Here is a 20,312-nt window from a genome sequence, read left to right on the forward strand (position 1 = left end):
ACAACACAGTGGTTATTTTCTTGTATCTCTTACTATGCTTACAATAAAAGACAGTGCTAAACCTCTAAATCAAAGCAAATTTGATAAAACTTTCAAATTTTATACATACATGCATTTCTAATTATAAAGTCTGTATAATACATTTGCATGTTTTCGTTGACTAACATATATCACACAAACTCATGGAAGTCTTCTGTTATGTTCTTAATTTTGCCTAGATCTGACATTATCTTCATAAATATTCAATTAGGCCACAAACAAAACTACTATAACTTTTTGAGTCTATCCACATTTTAAAGAAAAAAACAGATCAGCGGCAATTCCATAAAACAGAAGGGATGTCAATCCTTCACATTCTTTTGCTTTTTGTGTCAGTCATTTGAAAAACACTAGAAGCTGACATGAGGTTTTCTATATATTGTCCAAGAGCTTGGTTGTCTGATTTTAGCTTCCTATTTTCTTTCTTAACTGCATCTACTCTTGTGGAGAGATCTTCAAGTGCGTGCCGAAGTTATAACAGTTGACTACTAAGTCGTCGTTTTTTCCTCCAGTTCCACATGATGTTCAGCATCAACTGCATCTGTGTTGGCATTCATTATCTCCAGTGACAAACTTGGGCACTGGGTACAAAACCCTGGATAAATGGTCGGCCATTGGAGGTCCTGGGAGTGGGAGGGATCTAATCATTGTTTTTCAGTGGTCAGGGTGTCCCTAATAAAGGGTACAACAGAGAGAAGAGAAACATCCTCAGTGTTCCCCTTGGGTATTGGGAGCATAATACTCTCAAATTCTAAGACAACCACTTGCCAGGGCTAGGGTTAAGATAACTGGCTCTGCAAGATGCAAAGAGCAGACTCAGGTAGAAGTGGTAGCCAAACATCTTGCTGCTAACACAGGTTCAACCTCAGTCTATGGACTTCTGCCAACTGGTCAGGATTATCGAGGAGAATGGTGATGTCTACGATAGTGGCAGTGTGTGGTGAGGGGAGGTAATAAGTGTTCACACAGTCTAGACTGGCCTCCAAGACTTGCCTGTAGGTGTGCGCAGTTTATTAGGTTCCTTGTGAGGCAGTGACAATAATGAACCACCTAACACCCATTTCCCCTTTCTTCCTCAGTATCTGAATTTTTGGAAGGCAACAAGGTCCCCAGCTGAAAAATTGCATTTCCCAATCTCCCTTGTGGATAGGAGTGGTTAATGAGATTTAAGCTGAAGTTACTGTGTCTGCCCTCTGCTCTTCCTTCTTACAGCCAGGAACATGAACAGCAGCAGCAGCTGTAGCAGCCATTCTGCACCTGTGGGTAGATGCCATGAGCAGGAAGCAGTCAGGGTCACTGTTAACATCACAGAACCGGCATTTTAGCCATGGATTGTCAACCTTTGGACTACTTTTATGTGGGACAAAAACAAAAAACAAAAAACAGGCACACAAAGCCCTATATTGTTTAAGCCACTGATCTATAGGTTTTCTGTATAATCCTGACATTCACACTGCTGACATCACTTGGTTTATGAACTGATTGCCCAGTATGGATTTCTTGTTTGCTGTTCTCATGATCTCTTAGAGAGGCAAGACTCACCCTTCACTCTTACTATCTCTGCTCCCAGTTCCACAGGGTCATTGACACTGTCTGCCTGAGACTATTCAATCTTTTAAGTTACCTGAAGACAAGCAACTGGGCTTACTAGCCACCTGCAACATCAACAAGATGGGTCTTCGAACTCTTTGCTCAGCCCACTCTGCCTGGGGAATTCTGGAAGATTCTTTCATGGACTCTTTAATTTGTACCCAGAGGAACCACTCAGCTGGGAACTTGTTACTCCTGAGATTTTCTTCCTCAAAGACAGTTGCTTTTGAGATTTAACTGTATATGTGTAAATCTTCCAGTTTGCAGTTGACACAAGACTTCCTGGGTAGTCAATGCCAAGCTTATAAGGGAAAATCCCATGATGCTCTCAGAGAAGGAAGCATGTACAAGACAATGTATTATTTTAGGGGGAGGCACTTCAAGGTGTGGGACTTCAAGTCTTCCAAAATGAAGGAGACTTTGCAGTCAACAGATCCAGAGATCATCACTCAGAAGATCTAGGCTAAGCTCTAACCAGCATTCCAGTGCCAATGAAACAACGTACATCTGTAGGTCTTTCCAGAATATTGTGCATAAACCAAATCTAGCTGAGGCAAGACCAAATAATCCACATGCAGTGATCAAAATGGTAGAAACAGAGATCTGCAAAAGTGTACTAACATGGCCTTTGAGAGTCAAAGAGAACTGGGTTCAAAGCCTCTTTTCCTCATTAGAAATGAGAGTGTATCTTGGCAGGGTTGTTGAGGATGAAATAAGCAGCCGTGAGTAAAGGGGACTGGCCATCAAAACACAGAATAGAGACATGGGGGAGATAAGCACTGGGGTGATCAGAATGGGCTTTGCCATCCTAGAGGTGATGGTCTGAATCTAGCCTCCTTTACTTATTTCTCTGTGACCTTGGACAAAGCAGCTCACCTTTTTTTTTTTTTTAATTTTTTTTAATGTTTAGTTATTTTTGAGACAGAGAGAGACAGAGCATGAACGGGGGAGGGGCAGAGACAGAGGCAGACACAGAATCAGAAGCAAGCTCCAGGCTCTGAGCCATCAGCCCAGAGCCCGACGCGGGGCTCGAACTCACAGACCGCCAGATCGTGACCTGAGCTGAAGTCGGACGCTTAAACGACTGAGCCACCCAGGCGCCCAGCAGCTCACCTTTTTAAATCTCAATTCTCTGATCTGAAAAAATAGGGATAATAAACTATGTTATTGATTGGGTTCTTGCCAGAATTATGTGACATCAAGCATGTCATATAAGCACTTAGCAAAATGCCAAAAAACAGAACAATATTTCAATAAGTAATACTGCCATAGGCCAGCTTCTTCCTCCTCCCTCACCCCTCCTTCCTCCTCCTCCTCACTCCCCTCCTCTCCCTCTTCCTTCCCCTCCTCTTCTTCTTTCTTCTACTACTTCCTCTTCTTCTCCACCACTTCTCCTCCTCCTTTCTCTCCCTTCTTATCTTTCTTCTCCTCTTCCACAATAATAGGAAAGAGCAGATTATTTTCTCTTTTATACCAAAGAATACATTAACATGCTCCTTGGACTGGGAAAAATTGTTTCCTACATATTTAGTCAATGTTTTCCAAGTTTTATTCATTGGAATGCTAGTTATGACAGAATCATTTACTGCTCACCAAATATCCATGTGCATCTCATATTTCCCAGTCCCTTACAGAGTCTATATGACCCCTGTCATATAGTGGGGCTATATGACCAGTTATGGCCCATGAGTAGTCAGCAGAAGTGATGTGTACCATTTGAGCTCAGAGCATAGAAGAGTGACCACTTCTTCATGTGCGTTCTTCCCCAGGCATGGCAGATCCTGGAGTTACACGTTTGAGATGGACACAAAGTATTGGAACTGCCATTAGTTTGAGTTCCTGAGTGGTTATTTGGACCCACACTGGCTGTGTTTAGCTACTGGATTTTGATATTGATTGTTATGACAGCATAAGCTAGCATATCTTGACTAATAGAAATAATTGTAGCAGCTGCTGATATGAATTACACAAAAAAGTACTTCAACGTCAGATAAGCTTAGAGAGTTGTAGGTTACAGAACAGGTTTATTCTGGACTTTGTGGGTCCTTTAAATGTTAATGTCCCTTGTGAAGCTCCAAGTTTTTCCACAATAATTTGACAAAAGATTATTTATTTATTTTTAAATGTTTATTTCTTTTTGAGAGAGAGAGAGAGAGCACACGAGTGGTGGAGGGGGCAGAGAGAGAGGGAGACACAGAATCTGAAGCAGGCTCCAGGCTCTGAGCTGTCAGCACAGATTCCAATGTGGGGCTTGAACTCACGAACTGTGAGACCATGACCTAAGCCCAAGTCAGACGCTTATCCGACTGAGCCACCCAGGATCCCCAAGATTATTTTTTAAATTATTTTAAAGGAAGCATGTTATACAGGTCTAGTGTTCCATAAAATACACTTCAGAAAAGTGTGCTTGGTTAATTGACTATTTCCTACTGAGACCCATCCTTATTTTTCTATTTCCATATGAATCCAAGCCATGTATTCCTGCAGTTCCCTACTTTTTTTATTCCAACATTTCTATATTCCATGGCTTCCCATCACTCTTAATTCTTTTTTTTCCCTCTGAATCCCAAATTGCTGAGCCCTGCTGGAAAATAAGAGGTGGTAACTGACTGAACCTCCAATGCTATTGCTATGCCCTGTTAAGCTCCTAGAATCTGTAACCTTTTATCTCATTTTCAGTCAATTCCCTGTAAACCCCCCACCAGAGCTTTTCTTGTGTTCACTTTGCTAACACCTCAAACTTACCCTTATGCCCCCTCAGAAGAAGACCTCATTACCTACTTTATGGAAAAGATCAGAGTCATCCAATGTAAACTTTCAATGCATCTTCTCCTCTTCCTATTTTATGTAGATCATTACTGTTCTGTCTTATCTGAAAAGAAAAAAATTTGTTTTCTATTTTAGACATTCCCCAAAACCCAGCCAAGCTATTTTTTTCTATTCCTTGTGTCTGTTAAGCAGCTTTTAAGCTTTCAGCAAATGAACACAGTAACCACCAAGAAGTAACCAAGAGCTTCTTAAAGCCCCCCTCGTTTCCTCAAATTTAGTTTTTGTGTGCTTTCCCCTTGGCCATCTCACATCTTCTTGTGACCTTGATGTAACTCTATGCAGATAAATTGTGAATCTAGGTTTTCTACTTTCTTGTTCTTGAAGATGCAGATTTTTGTCTGCCAGCTGGGCACCTCCATATGAATGCCTCAGGTATCTCACCATTCAAATCAAACACATTATCTTTTCTCTCTTGTGTATTCCTCTTCTTCTGCTTTTTCTGGAGTTGGCCTCCCAGGAACTTAGTGCAAAGTATCACAGATATCTTTGCCTTTTCCTTTCTCTTAACTCCACCTGCTGTGTTGATAAAAGACCTCCTCTTTCCTTTTCTGTGTCTGTTTCTTTAGTCCTCATTCCTCGGATATGGACCAATGAAATAGTTCCGCAACTGGTATTTCCAACTCCAGTCCCCACTCATAAGCCCCCTCCTAATTGGTGCCAAAGAAAGACTTGATGGAATTCAACACCCATTTGTGATTCAAAAATAAACAAACAAGCAAACCAACAAGGAAACAAACGTCCTGGCAACCTAGAAATATAAAGACAACTACAGTGGTAAAGATTATCTCAAACTGGCAGCCAGTACTATACTTATCAATAAACATTGGGACATTCTCATTAAGGCCATGAACAAGACAGAGATGCTTGCTATTATAATTAGGCAGCATTATAAAAAAAAAAGGAAACATAACCATAATAAAAAATGAAGCAAAATTATCTTACGGTATTAATTGATTTTTTGAGCCAATGGATGCAAGAATGAATCCCGTGGAAAAATATTTATATATACAAATATATAAATATATATTGTTGAGTGAAAAAGTAGTGGCTAAAAAAAGAATATAAAGAACATGATCCTAATTTTGTGGTGAAAATAAATGCATATTGATTGAGTGAATGGGGAAAAATTTCATGACTGAAGAAATTTAGTTTGCAAAAATTTGTCCACTGTAATCTTAATTTTTTATTTTTTTTCCTAAAATACATCTTGAGATATATAAATGAAATTTTATTTTGTTTTTGTATTTGTTTCATGTGTTCTATAAAGAAATAGATTCTTTTGAAATAAGCAAAATGTTACATATATTTACATATATATTTATATAGTACATATATATGTAACATATATGTTATAATATATTATATTATATAATACTATTGTATAATTATTATATGATATACTACTATATAAATATTATATTATATAATAACATATATCTGATAATATATATGTTACATATATATGTATTATATATGTATAACAACATACATATATATATGTGTGTGTGTGTATATATATATATATATATATATATATATATACAAGCCTCTAATTTTTAGGTTCCAGTATAGATACCAGGTGAAGTTTAATATCCTTGCCATTTCCCTTGTGACTACCTAAAGATTAGCTGCTCATCACCCCTTTGCACAAGTTCTAATCCTCCCTCTTAGATATAAAATGCCTTAGTTTGTCCTAAATACAAAAAACATTACTTTCTGTCCAAGAACTTCCAGACATAAGACACCCATAGGGAAACTTCTATTTAGAAGCTATTTGTTAATTGGTGTCTCTGTTCTCAGAAATTCAGTGAGTAAATCACAGATCTAGACCAGGAATTTACCATTTCAGTGGATAAAGAAAGGAGGACATTGTTGTCTTGTTTGATGCAACAGAATTCACACAGAACCTGAGTCACAAAGAGTATTGTTCAGCCCTGCTTCTGTTAGAAGTTAGGAAGAACATTTTGAAGCTTATGACCAGAAACTGCCATACAAGAGCCCAACTTAATTAAAAATAATAAATCCATCTGATTCAGGAAATTTAGCTATGGTTCCCAATGACTTAATCCTCCTCTGCTTGTTACCTTATTTTTTGGATTCTCTTGTCCTCAACTTGACTTGGTCCTAGGTTTTTAAATTTCTGATCTCCTTATTGTGAATTCTGTTACCAGTTCCCAGTGTTGGCCCTCAGACCATGCACCTGTCAAGGTCTCTGGGGTTCATCTATGCCCAGCTCATGAGGTTGGGCATGACATTTCATGCCAGCTGTACATTCAGTTAATTAATCAGGTCAGGCAATAAACAATTGTAGGTGCTAACACAGCAAACCATAGGGTATGCTTTTGAGTATATTCTTGCTTGAGGTTTACTGAGTTTGTTGGAATTGTGAATTTATAATTATCATCAAATTTAGAAAATGTTCAGTCTTTTTATCTTCAAATATTTTTTCTCCCTCTCTTCTTCTGAGATCCAATTATATATGAGATAACTTGTTATTGTTCCACAGGTCTCTGAACTGTTAATTTTATTTAGTCGTCTTTTTTCTTGTCTATAATTTATTTTTGATAGTTTCTATTTCTATTTATTCAAGTTCACTGATCTCTTCTTCTGCAGTGTCTAATCTGGTGTCAAGCACATCTAGTGATTTTTTTTTTTCCACCCGTTTCTACATGTTGTACTTTTCAGCCTTAGACTTTGATTTGGTTCTTTTTTTAAAATCTTCTATTTTTATATACCTTATGTTCATGGTTCATTTTAAACCCTGAGCATAGTTATAATAGCTATAGTTAAAAGTCTTTACTCATTCCACAATTGATATCATTTCTGGTTCTGATTCCATTGACTGATTTTGCTTTCTGGGTTATAGGTCCTTGGGTCTCATTTACTTTTTCGTCACATGTCTAGTAGTTTTTTATTGAATGCTGCCCATTGTGTTATGGGGCGTGTATTGCATGGGTTTTGTTGTCTTCTTTTGTTAATTAATTAATTACTTAATTAATTTTTAAATTTACATCCAAGTTAGCATATGGTACAACAATGATTTCAAGGGTAGATTCCTTAATGCCCCTTACCCATTTAGCCCATACCCCCTCCCATGACCCCTCCAGCAACCCTCTGTTTGTTCTCTATGTTTAGGAGTCTCTTATGTTTTGTCTCCCTCCCTGTTTTTATATTATTTTTGCTTCCCTTCTCTTATGTTCATCTGTTCTGTATCTAAAATTCCTCATATGAGTGAATTCATATGATATTTGTCTTTCTCTGACTAATTTTGCTTAGCATTAATACCTTCAAGTTCCACCCATGTAGTTGCAAATGGAAAGATTTCATTCTTTTTTGATTGATGAGTAATACTCCATTGTATGTATATACCACATCTTCTTTATCCATTCATCTTTCAATGGACATTTGGGCTCTTTCCATACTTTGGCTATTGTTGATAATGCTGCTATAAACATTGGGGTGCATGTGTCCCTTTCTTGTCTTCTTATAAATAGTATTGAGCTTTGTTCTGTCAGGAAGTTAAGCTGTTTACAAATCAGCTTGATCCTTTCAAGGGTTGTTTTTCACTTTTGTTACAGCAGGTCTAGAGTAGACTTTACTCTAAGGCCAAATAAGCCCTCCCATTACCCCTTCTAAGGTCTCTATTGAATCCCTTGGGTATTGGAGAGCCCTCCACTCCAGATTATTGGAACTCCAGTGTTTCACATCCCTCTGTGAGCTCCAGGAATTGTTGAGCTTATAGGTTTCTAGTAATTATTTGCCTGGCCTTGTGGGGTTTCACTCTCTGTAGACTCATGGGGACCTCTATTCATATTTGTCTTTTCTGGTACATGCAAATTACAGCTACCTCAGAATCCCTTAACTCTGATCTCTCTCTCTCTCCTCAATCCAGAGGGCTTCCATGCTTTGTTTGGGTTCCTTCTTTCCATCTCTTGGTCTGGAGAATGTATCCAAGCAGAAACTTCTTGTGATTTTAAGACTTAGGTCTATGTTTCTCTTCTTTCAGGGATCATAGTTCTATGCTACATTTTGTGCAATGTTTTTAGTTGTTATAGTGGGATGGAAGTCTACTATCAGTTACTCCAACATGGCTGGAAACAAAGCTCCCCTGTACTTGTACTTTTAATTTAAGTAAGTGGTATTGTGAGAAATAGATCTCATTCTATATTTTACCATTCTTTCTTTTTTAAATTTAGAACTACGGGTGTCAGATAAATTCAGGTTGATATGTTTATATCAATTTGTTTCTTCTAACTGTTGCATGATTGGAACTTTATTTTTTTTTAATTCATCTGGCAGTACTATGAGCTGAATAGAGAAGGGACTTGTCCTATTTATTCACATTTCTATAGTTTTTCTAAAGCTCCTCTCATTAACAAAAATACCTTTGTTCCTCCTGTCTGTTGAAATATGCTTGTCACTTTCTTAATAATTAAAACATTCTGAAGTATTTTTCAGTTTATGGAAGTATATAGATAACATAGAAAAAATGTAGCAGATATATATATGTGCCAATCATCTAGATTTAAATATACTTCTGTGCCTGCATTGTATGCAAGCTTTTTGAATGATGATAAGAAATAAGATGTTTCAAAAACAGCAAAAGTCATGTTTTCCCCCTACTCCCTACCTTAGGAAAACACTGGAAGTTGCTGTGTATTTTTCAATCCATGATTTTATATTTTTATTATATAGGTATTGCTTCATAAGTATACAGTGGTTTTTTACATGTTTTAAAACTTCACCAAAATGGCAACATGCTGTTCATATCCCTTTGCAACTTACTTTGTGGCTTAGTATTAGGTCTGGTATTTTGATTTATTGAAACTGATAGGCGTGATTAAATACGTTAATTGCTCTATGGGATTCTCTCAGTTATTTCATCCATAGTTTCTTATCTGTCCTCCTACCCATGGAAAGTTTACTCTTTATTCTTGTAGATATTTCCTTGCCCTCATGTCTCCTTGTGCTCACTTCATCTAATTGGCAAAAATTTAAAAATCCAGTAAGACTAAGTATGGTTAAGAATACAGGAAAATGTAATATCCTATACGATGTTGATGTGGGTATAATTCTGCTTGGGAGATCAATTTAGAGATACTAGCACTGACAATGACTAAAGGTCCATTTTTTATTTTGGTGAGAAAACTGTCAGAACCACTTTTTTTTGGTTCTATGTAATAAACTTTTATGGCAAGTAAATAGCTTATTATTCTAGCCATCTCAAAAACAGAAAACTGCTGTAAAACTTTATGCTTTTTGGGAAACAGACTCCAAAGGGTGGAAAAAAAGTCTTAAAAATTTTTGAGTGAGTTTATTGTAAGTTTAGTTACACCTGGAATTATTAATAGAAAGTAAAGTTACTGATCTTTCACTGTATCCTACACTAGCGATATTTTACCACTTTCTACAGTTACTCAAAATGTGTTTTAAGTTAGCTCCCCCTCTTAGCTGAAAATGTCCAGCATCTTTTCTAACTCCTCTTTGCTCTGATAAGGTCACCTCTCTCTCCCTCTGCTACTTAGTATACCCCTTCTATGTTTATGAAAAAACAACAAATCCCAGTGGTTCTCAACCCTGGCTGCTGATTGGAACCACCTATTTTAAAACACCAACCCCTGGGACTCACTCCCAGAGATTCTGATTAAATTGGATTTAGAATCACTATATTATGTAGTTCAATTTACCAGTATAGACCTTTACACAAAACAATAAATTATGAAAGATACATCTGTATATAATATACTCATATATCTTCTTTATCTTTTACCTTCTTTTGGAGTCCATAATTTGGGGAAATTTTTCACATGAACCACCCCTACTATAGTTCCTACTGACTATGCGAATTTGGAGAAATTACTTAATCTCTGTGTGGCATTTTCCCCCTCATTTGTAAAACGGAAATAATAATCACAACATACTCTTCAGGGCTATTGCAAGAATCAAATTAAATTATACATGCAAGTAAAATGGAAAGCAATTTACAAATGTTAATTATTATGAGTCTCTCTGCTCAACATTAACATATGCTGTTTGAATCACATCCGCATACAATTCTGTATATGTTGAATTGTAATTTCCTGTTTATTTTTGTATGTATCCTTAAATTTGTAAAGCCTAAATCTCAATTCAATTAAGATGTTTTTGGGGGAAGAAGCAAATTTATACTTCTTCAGTATGTTTTATTTTCCCCACTTCCAAACAGAGGGAGGCAAAAGCCATTGAGTTGAATGTATTAACAGAAACATGGTCCATAATTAAAAATTTTTTTCTGTTACAGTACATACTAACTTTGGCTATATTTTATAGACACAGGAAATTGTTTTCTGACATAATAACCTTTATTCCCTGTCCACATATCTCTTTTTCTTTTCTACCACTTTCAGTCAGATACTTGGCTCATTGAGAGTTGGTTAATTGTCCAATGGGAGGGTTGTGTCAAGATCAAAAGCAGAAATAACATATGTGTCTTTTTTTTTTTTTCTTACTTTTCCTTTCTAAAAGTCTAAACCCAGAGCAAGTTAGAGGATTTGGAGCATAGACAAAATGACCCATGAAACTATGGAGAACACAGAATTTTTTCCATCTCCAGGCAAGAAAAAGATTTACCTGAGCTAAGGAGTGAGGTAAACAGAGAAAAAGGAAAACTGTGTACAGAGGCGGCAAGATCCTAGAAAAGGAGGCCAAGGGAGCATCAAGGCAGATGGACAGGCTTGAGAAGACTTCAGTGCCCCAAACATGATTCAGAAAGGTTGACAGCACCTGGACTTCCAAGAACTGACATAATAGGGAAGTGGATATTCCCCATGGCAACTCGTGTGGACAGATGGCAAAGGATGGGATTTCCTATAACTCCCCAGGCCTTGCCACTGTATAGGATTTTGCAACCATGCACAACTCTGGCTATTGTGGAGGCACAAGGTCATAAAGACCAAGGTTAATATATCTTAATGGCTTAGTAGCTAAACAGGAATTAAATTGCTCAAGAAATTAAAGAAAGTTCTATTTCTTGCACATTGAAAAATATGGGCTGTAATATCCACATATATACATGTAGTTTTTTATATTTTACATTTATACACACACACACACACACACACACACACAACACAGAATTCAGGTTATCCTGCCAGAAATGACATTTGTAGTTTTCTGTCTTCTCTAGAAGGAGAAGTGCCCAGAAATCCCCTTAGAATCTCTGGTAGTAGCCCCACTATTGGAAAGACCCTTTTATATTACTGTGGAGTCACTGCACAAGGAAAATGCTACCTTGAGATATATCAGAAAGGTGACAATTTTGTAGTGAAGAGAGCATATATCACATTCGCAAAGAAATTCAGAGGTCAGAGGTCAACCACATATATACTAAAGAACAAACTTACATTAATGTTAACATTTTCCCATTGCTGACATTTTTCTCCTGACAGGAGAGTTGTCATACAGTTTTTGTGATAAATTAAGAATTATAAAACTAGGGTATCTGGGTGGCTCAGTTGGTTAAGTGTCCAACTCTTGATTTTGGCTCAGGTTGTGATCTCATGTTTCTTGAGTTCAGGCCCCACATGGGGCTTTGTGCTGACAGCGCAGACCCTGCTTTGGATTGTCTCTCTCTCCCTCTCTCTGCTCCCCCACCCCACCCTGCTCATGCTCTTGCTCTCTCTCTAACTCTCAAAAATAAATAAAAATAGGGGCGCCTGGGTGGCTTGGTCGGTTAAGCGTCCGATTTCGGCTCAGGTCATGATCTCACGGTCTGTGGGTTCGAGCCCCGCGTTGGGCTCTGTGCTGACAGCTCAGAGCCTGGAGCCTGCTTCAGATTCTGTGTCTCCCTCTCTCTCTGTCCCTCCCCTGTTCATGGTCTGTCTCTGTCTTAAAAATAAATAAACGTTAAAAAAATTAAAAAATAAATAAATAAAAATAAACTTAAAGAAAAGAATGATAAAACTAATGTTATCTCATTAGCAACGACAAATTGACATGACAGCCAGTGGCTAGTGATTTCCACAGCAAGGCAAGACTCGGTTGTTTTAAACGACAAAATGAAGGCAATCCAGAGTTTCTCACATGTAGCCTGGAGCGTACATCCTCGGAGGTTCTGGTTTTTAATTCCTACGAGAAGGAAGGTGAAAAAAAAGGGGGGGGGGAATAATTAAGAAAATTCCATGGGGAAAAAAATAGCTGATCAAAATTTGAAACTGTATCTTCCTCACCATTCTATTCTTCCCCTTTGCAATGCACCTGAGATGTCTATTAATAGAGACCTCTGTCTGTGATGCATCAGTAGTTCTGCAATCTTGAGACAAAGCTATTTGGGAAGAAAGGTAGAGCTTGAAGACAGAAGGAAACTGATTTCTTGATAACTCCCTGAAACAGATGTTGATGGCCCATGACTGCCTACCTCTAGACTTCTTGTTACAAGAGGACAATAACCTTTTTAAAAAAATTTTTTTAAATGTGTATTTATTAAGAGAGAAGAGTGTGAGTAGGGGACAGGCAGAGAGAGAGGGCAACAAAGAATCTGAAGCAGGGTCCAGGCTCTGAGCTGTTAGCACAGAGCCCAACTCGTGGCTCGAATTCACAAACCATAAGATCATGACCTGAGCTGCTGTTGGATGTTGAGGCAACTGAGCCACCCAGGTGCCCCAGAAAATAATCTTCTGTCTTAAGTCAGTATGGTTGGATTTTCTGCTCCTTGCAGCTGAATGCTTCCTTACCTCAAATCTACATGCACAACTATGATTGGCTAATATCCTAAGGAGCAAGATATGCTTAGGGCAGGGCTCATTTTTAATAATAGTAAATGGAAACCTACATTTCAGTAAGTTGCCTTGAAGATGTTTGGCCAGGCCCTTGTTCAATTAGGTTGGATTATCACTACTTTCATTCACTATGGATGTATTTAGAGTTCAGGCCAGGACCTATTCTATCACCATCCTGCTGTTTATTTATGCCTCAGTTAATACTCCAGAAGAATCTTCAGAAGTCACTATTGTATCTTATGAAAATTAACTTAATTAAAAGGTTGTGATGCATATGCAATGCAATTCTTTACATTAAAGAATGGAATATATCCATGTAATGAGTCATATAAAGTGCAAAAGGAGTTTCTAATCTGCCATCAAACAAACAAGGGAGTTCCCAGCATTCCTACCCCATCAGACATGAGGGTTTTCCCATTAGCAGGACCTGGCAGGCCACATGCAGATGAGGAGAAACAACACTGTTAGTCTGAATATGAGGCAGTAATAGAGTTTAACTTACTTATTTTAGGAACTGAAGTAAATATAGAGTTCGGTGAATTAGAAACTCTAAAGGGACATTCAAAGAATGTCCCTTCTTTTATAAGAAGATTTTAGCAACTAGATTTTGCATAAATTCCCCCCTTCCCAAATTATTTTTTACTCATTACTAGGCCTGCAAGAAAGTCTGGGAAATTTTCAAGGAGCCAAAGCAAATAAGTCTCACATCTTATATGTAAAAACAAAACAAAACAAAACAAAAAACAAAAACAAAAGTAATCAACATGGATCATGAACTTAAATGTAAAATGTGAAATTGTGAAACTTTTTGAAAAGTTAATAGGAGAAAAACCTGCTGGATCCAGGATTAGGCAGACTTCTGAGACTTGGCACCAAGAGCACTTTCCATAAGAGGAAGAACAATCAACTAGACTTCATCAAAATTAAAAACTTTCACTCTACAAAAGACCCTCTGATGAGGATTATAGACTGGGAGACTATGTTTGCAAACCACATGTCTGACAAAGGACTAGAATCTAGAATATATAAATAACTCAAAACACAGCAGTAAAACCAAGCAATCCACTTAAAGAATGGTCAAAAGATATGATGAGACATCTCACTGAAGATACACAGATGCCAAATCAGCACATGAAATGATGGTCAGCATCACTATCCATTGGAGGAATGCAAATTAAAACCACAGTTAGATATCACTACACCTATCAGAATGGCTAAAATAAAAAACAGTGGCAACTCCAAATTCCGGTGATGATGAAGAGAAACTGGGTCTCTCATACATTGTTGGTGGGAATGTAAATATAAAGTATGGTACAGCCACTCTGTAAAATAGCTTGTAGCTTCTTAAAAACAATAACTAAACATGTAATTACCATGTGGCCCAACATTTATACTCTTGGGCATTTGACCCAGAGAAATGAAAACTATATGCACACCTGTACATGATGTTCATAGCAGCTTTGTTTGTAATGGCCAAAACCTGGAAACAGCTCAGATGTTCTTCAACAGGTGAATTGTTATACAAATGGAGGTACATCCACCCCATGGAATATCGTACACCAATAAAAAGGAATGGACTATTGATACACACACCAATCTAGATGAGTCTCCTGAGAATTATACTGAAAAAGCTCAATCCCCCAAATGACATACTATATGATTCCATCTCTATAACATTGTTGAAATAAGAAAATCATAGAAATGGAGAACAGATTAGGATTAGGGACTAAAGGGGGATAAGAATGAAAGGCAAGTGGGTGTGGCTATGAAAGGGCAACATAAGGATTCTTGTGCTGATGGAGAGGTTCTGCATCTGACTGTATCAATACCAATATCCTAGTTGTGATATTGTATTATAGTGTTTTGAGATGTTACCATTAGGGGAAACTGAGTAAAGGATACAGAGGATATCTGTATTATTTCTTAGAACTGTATATGAATCTACAATTATCTTAAATAAAAAGTTTAAAAAGTTGCTGGAAGTGGGGGAGGCACCTGGGTGGCTTAGTCAGTGAGGCACCAGACTTCAGCTCAGGTCATGATCTCATGGTTCATGGGTTCAAACCCCACGTTGGGCTCTGTGCTGACATCTTGGAGCCTGCAGCCTACTTCAGATTCTGTGTCTCCCTCTCTCTCTGCCCTTCCTCTGTTCACACTCTATCTCTCTCAAAAATAAATAAACATTAATAATAATAATAATAAATAAAAAGTAGTTGGGGCACGTGGGTGGCTCAGTTGGTTAAGCATCTAACTTTGGCTCATGTCATGATCTCATGGTTTGTGGGTTCAAGTCCTGTGTGGGGCTCTGCACTGATGGTGGAGCCTGCTTGGGATTCTCTCTCTCCCTGTTTCTCTGTCCTTCCCCACTCATGCACTCTCTCTCAAAATAAATAAATAAACAAACTTAAAAACAAATTAAAAATTAAAAGGTAAATAAATAAAACTGTGCTTTAAAATCAGAAAGTAAATTATAAACAAACTTGAAAGTTAAGTTGCCCAATAAATAGAAATAGCAACAGTTATGGCTGTCAGACTGAATGTTAAGTCCATGGCAAAAACAAAACAAAACAAAATAAAACAAACTTGAACTAAGTTAGGTTTCTTAAATATCTTGGGAGTAAGGCACCTCAGTTTAGGTCACCAGGATCCCCACAGATTAAGTTCAATTGAGTACAAGTTCATACTAAAGTTACAAGGAAACAAGCCACCATAAAGGAGAACAATAAATTAACACAATAAATGTTAGATTTAGGTGCTGAAGGACATGAGGTATTTTTTACTTTTCTGGTATGGGGTATAAAATGGCTATAAAAGGAGGAATTAAACTCAATAAATGATGAAAATAAAAATAAGGAAAGAATAAGAATGCAAAATTACCATTATAAAAAGATTATAAGGTGAAACAGCTAGCACTTACAAAAATGAAAAAATATAATCATTAATTAAAGTTAAAAGTGAGTGGATCACTGCCTCCATTCTGCATTGTACAGAGGTCTAGCCAGTAAAAATGAAGTTTTTTTAAAAAAAGGAAATAGAAGATATAAAAATTGGAACAGAAGGAGCAAGTCTGTCATTATTTTCAGGTGATACAATTATACAGAAAACTCAACACACAGAAAAATCATTAGAATGAAGAGAGATTAACAAGGTGGCTAGAATGTAAATCAATATACAAAAATCAAATCATTTCTATAAACCAACAATAAACAGTGAAAGTAATTTTGAAAAAGATACACTGACAATACCAACAAAAACAAATTGCTTCAGAAGAAGTGTAACAAAAGGTCTGTAGACTTTTTATAGAGAAAACTTTTAAAACTTATTGGGAAAGAAAACTGAAATAAACGGAGAGATAAATAATGTTCATGAATTAGAAAGACTTAATTTCAGCAGCTTTTTACCCTCTCTTCTCCTCCAGTTGATGCGCTTGCTTTCTGATCCACTGAGAAGAATGTAGCAATCAGAGAACTTCAACTACCACATATGAATATCAAAACTGCAGCAGCAGTTTTATGGAACTATATATAAAAGTTGCTACATATGTTTTGTTGAGTGTATCTTTTGAGGCTTTTTCTGTCAGAAGCAGTGATACATACACTGGATGCAGCTTCCTCTACTTCTGCCTCCCTCCCTCTCATCCAGGCCAGGTGCAGCTGACCAATCTATGGGCAAAGAGAGAGAGTTCCATGATTGCTTAAATCAGGCTCTTGCTTCCCAGACCTTGTTACTCCTGTCCACAGGTGTCAAGAGACAGCCTACTCCCTGCCTCCATCTACAGAGGGCAAGAGGAAGCCATGACACCTGTCCCTCTCTATTCTTCACCAGGCTATTTTCATAATTATGTTAACCTGTGTTTATGTCTGTTTCCGTCAGTGGTCCCAGACTCTTGGTCACCCCTCATCTCCTGTACTTGAGTCCCCACATAGCTCAGTACACTCTTTCATTCCCCATTTCCCACGCCTTCCCAAAATATGAAACCCGGCACTGTGCCCTCTGTAACTCATTTGGCAAAATCTTTTATACTTTAAACCTCTCCTCAGACATGTTTTCACTTTCTTGCTCAGAGGACACCTGGATTTCCCCTGAGCACCTGCTTCTTCTAAAGACCTCTTACATGACTGTTATTTGTTCTCCCAGAGTGCTTTGATCCCTGGGTCTGGAAATGGCCTGAATATCTTCTTTGCCACACATCATTGTCTCAAACCATTCTCTCTCTTCCCACTCAATAAAATACCCCATCTTTGAAAATCATTTTGTCTTTTCTAGCCACCGGGGTACAGCTATCTCCTGACCTTTGTTTCATCTTACTTCTAATTTACTTTAACTCCTAGTTTTCTGTCACTTTATTCAACATTCCTTTTGTCTTCATTCTTAATGATTTAAATATGCACATAGTCTGTTCCACACTCTAGACTCTCATTTCTTTGACTCTTCTCAATTTCCATTTTCCTCCACCCTATCTTTCCTTTTTACTACCAAGCACATAACTTAGACCTTGTTATTACCAATAGCTCCAACTCTAATATTTCTGGCTCTTTGACTTCAGGCATATGGTAGAATTGAACTTTGTTCTTCCACTGAAGTTAGAGATGGCCATATGATTTCTCTTGGCCAGTGAAATGACCAAAAGAAGTTTTATTATGAAGAGCCTTATTTCTCTTCTCCCTGGCATGATACCCAGCTACATTTGTGATGATGACTTCCCTATCTTCTGGGACCAAGGGTTCTCATTAGTGATGGACAGAGCCCTCCTGAAGGCTTAAATAAACCTTTACTATTTACATTAAATGAGGAATTTGGGTTTGTTTATTGCTGTAGCATTTTGTGCTTTCTACCCTTTCTCTATTCCTCCAATCTTTCCACATCACCCCCTTTAGTTTCCAGATCCCAACAAACCTATGTGAATGTCAGAGAGCCAAAAGTGGCATATGGTAATTCTCTTTGCAATTCTTTGGGGGTAAATCTAAAACTATTCTAAAATAAAAAGTTTATTAAAACTAATATAAGAGAATGTCAGCAGCATGGTAGACTAGGAAACTCTAGGCCCTAATTTCCCCACAGAAACATGAAAACAAAACAAAAACTAGACACTGGATAAAATAACTTTATAAAAGATCTGGAAAAAAGAAAAAAAATCTGCAGCAACAGAAAAAATAGTTCAATCCTTTAAAAGCCACATTCAAAGCAGTAGAGAATTTCATGGCATGTTTACTTGTTCTTGCCCCCACCTTCTTACCAGTATGATCAGGAATAAGCAGCTAGTCCCTGCTTCTCTCCCTTGAGATGGAAGAAGAGTCAATCTTATCTGCCGTGTTATGACCTGTCTGCAGGCTGCTCAGAGGACTGGTTTCAGTTTTGCCTTATTTGGAGCTTGTTGAGGGAAGGTAGCCTAACTTAGATCCACAGCTTGAGAAAGGCCAGAAAAGGCAATGGGAGACATTGTGGCAGTAAAAGCTTCAGGGGGACTGCAGATCTTCAGGTCTGTGGCAAGAGATTATAAGTAGAAGAATACAATAGAGCATCTAAGGCCTCAAGAAAAAACGAGAGGTGAGATTCTGGAAAATCAAGACATTTAAACATAGTCATGTATATGGAGGAATATTTTAAAAAAAGAAATCATCCAACCCCCCACTCCTCACACAGCCCACACAAGATGGAGTCACAGAAAAAAAAAAACTGATAAGACCTTAGGCTTTCACTCTGGGCTGATCCCAAAGCTCAGATCATGCCCTGATAATTAGCAAAAGGCTTTTGTCCTTACTCCCTCATCTGCAAAGGCTGAGAGGAGTGGTTATTTTTTCAAATGCCCATTTTCAACAAATATTCACAAGACATACAAAAAAACCAAAAAATATGACCCACTCAAGGAACAACATAAATCTCCATAAATCATTCCTGAAGAAACCTAGGCACCAGACTTAAAAGACAGACTTTAAAACTGTTGTCTTAAATATGCTAAAGAGATAAAGGAAAGCAGGGAGAAAGAACTCGAGGAAATCAGGAAAAAAATATATGAACAAAATGAGTGTATCAGCCAATATATATTAATAATTTTTAAAAAGAATCAAACAAATTCTGGAGATGAAAAATATAATTAATGAATTTAAAAATTCACTAGAGAGGTTCAACAGATTTGAAGAGACAGAAGAAAGAATCAGCAAACTTAAATACAAGTAATTTGAAATGACCATGTCTGAAGAGCAAAAAAGGAAAAGAATAAGAAAAAGTGAATTCCTAAGGGAATTCTGGAACACCATAGAACAGAGCAACATATTCATTGTGGGAGTCTAAGAAGGAGAAAGTAGAGAAAGGCACAGAGTAATTATTTGAAGAAATAATGGCTGAACACTTACCAAATTTGAGGAAAATCATGGATCTACAAATCCAAGAACCTCAACAAACTTCAAGTAGGATAAACTCAAAAAGACACACACTAAAGCACATTATATTTAAATTTTTGAAAGATAAAGAGAGAATCTTGAAACAACAAAAGAAAAGTGACTCATCACATAGAAGAGATTCTCAATAAGATTATTAGTGAAGTACTATTCAGCAGAAACCTTGCATGCCAGAAGTTAGTGAGATGACATATTTTTTTTTTTTTAATTTTTTTTTTTTCAACGTTTTTTATTTATTTTTGGGACAGAGAGAGACAGAGCATGAACGGGGGAGGGGCAGAGAGAGAGGGAGACACAGAATCGGAAACAGGCTCCAGGCTCCGAGCCATCGGCCCAGAGCCTGACGCGGGGCTCGAACTCACAGACCGCGAGATCGTGACCTGGCTGAAGTCGGACGCTTAACCGACTGCGCCACCCAGGCGCCCCGAGATGACATATTTAAAGTGCTGAAAGAGGGTGTCTGGATGGCTCAGTAGGTAGAGTTTGCAATTCTTAATCTTGGGGTCATGACTTCAAGCCCCATAGTGGGTCTAGAGTTCACTTTTAAAAATTAAGGAAAAAAATACCAAGAGAAAAACAAATGTCAACTGAGAATTCTGTATCTGACAAAACTATCCTTTAAAAATCAGGGAGACATTAAGACAGATAAGGAAAAGCTAAAGGAATTAATTACCACTAGACCTGCCTTACAAGAAATGTT

General features: G+C 37.5%; 1 pseudogene; it reads right to left on the reverse strand.

The window, feature by feature from the left end:
* Positions 1-298: 298 nt before the first annotated feature.
* On the reverse strand, positions 299-654 carry LOC131515369 (short coiled-coil protein B-like; annotated as a pseudogene).
* Between the last annotated feature and the right edge of the window lie 19,658 nt (positions 655-20,312).

Source organism: Neofelis nebulosa, chromosome 6 (assembly GCF_028018385.1).
Source record: "Neofelis nebulosa isolate mNeoNeb1 chromosome 6, mNeoNeb1.pri, whole genome shotgun sequence".
Taxonomy (NCBI): domain Eukaryota; kingdom Metazoa; phylum Chordata; class Mammalia; order Carnivora; family Felidae; genus Neofelis; species Neofelis nebulosa.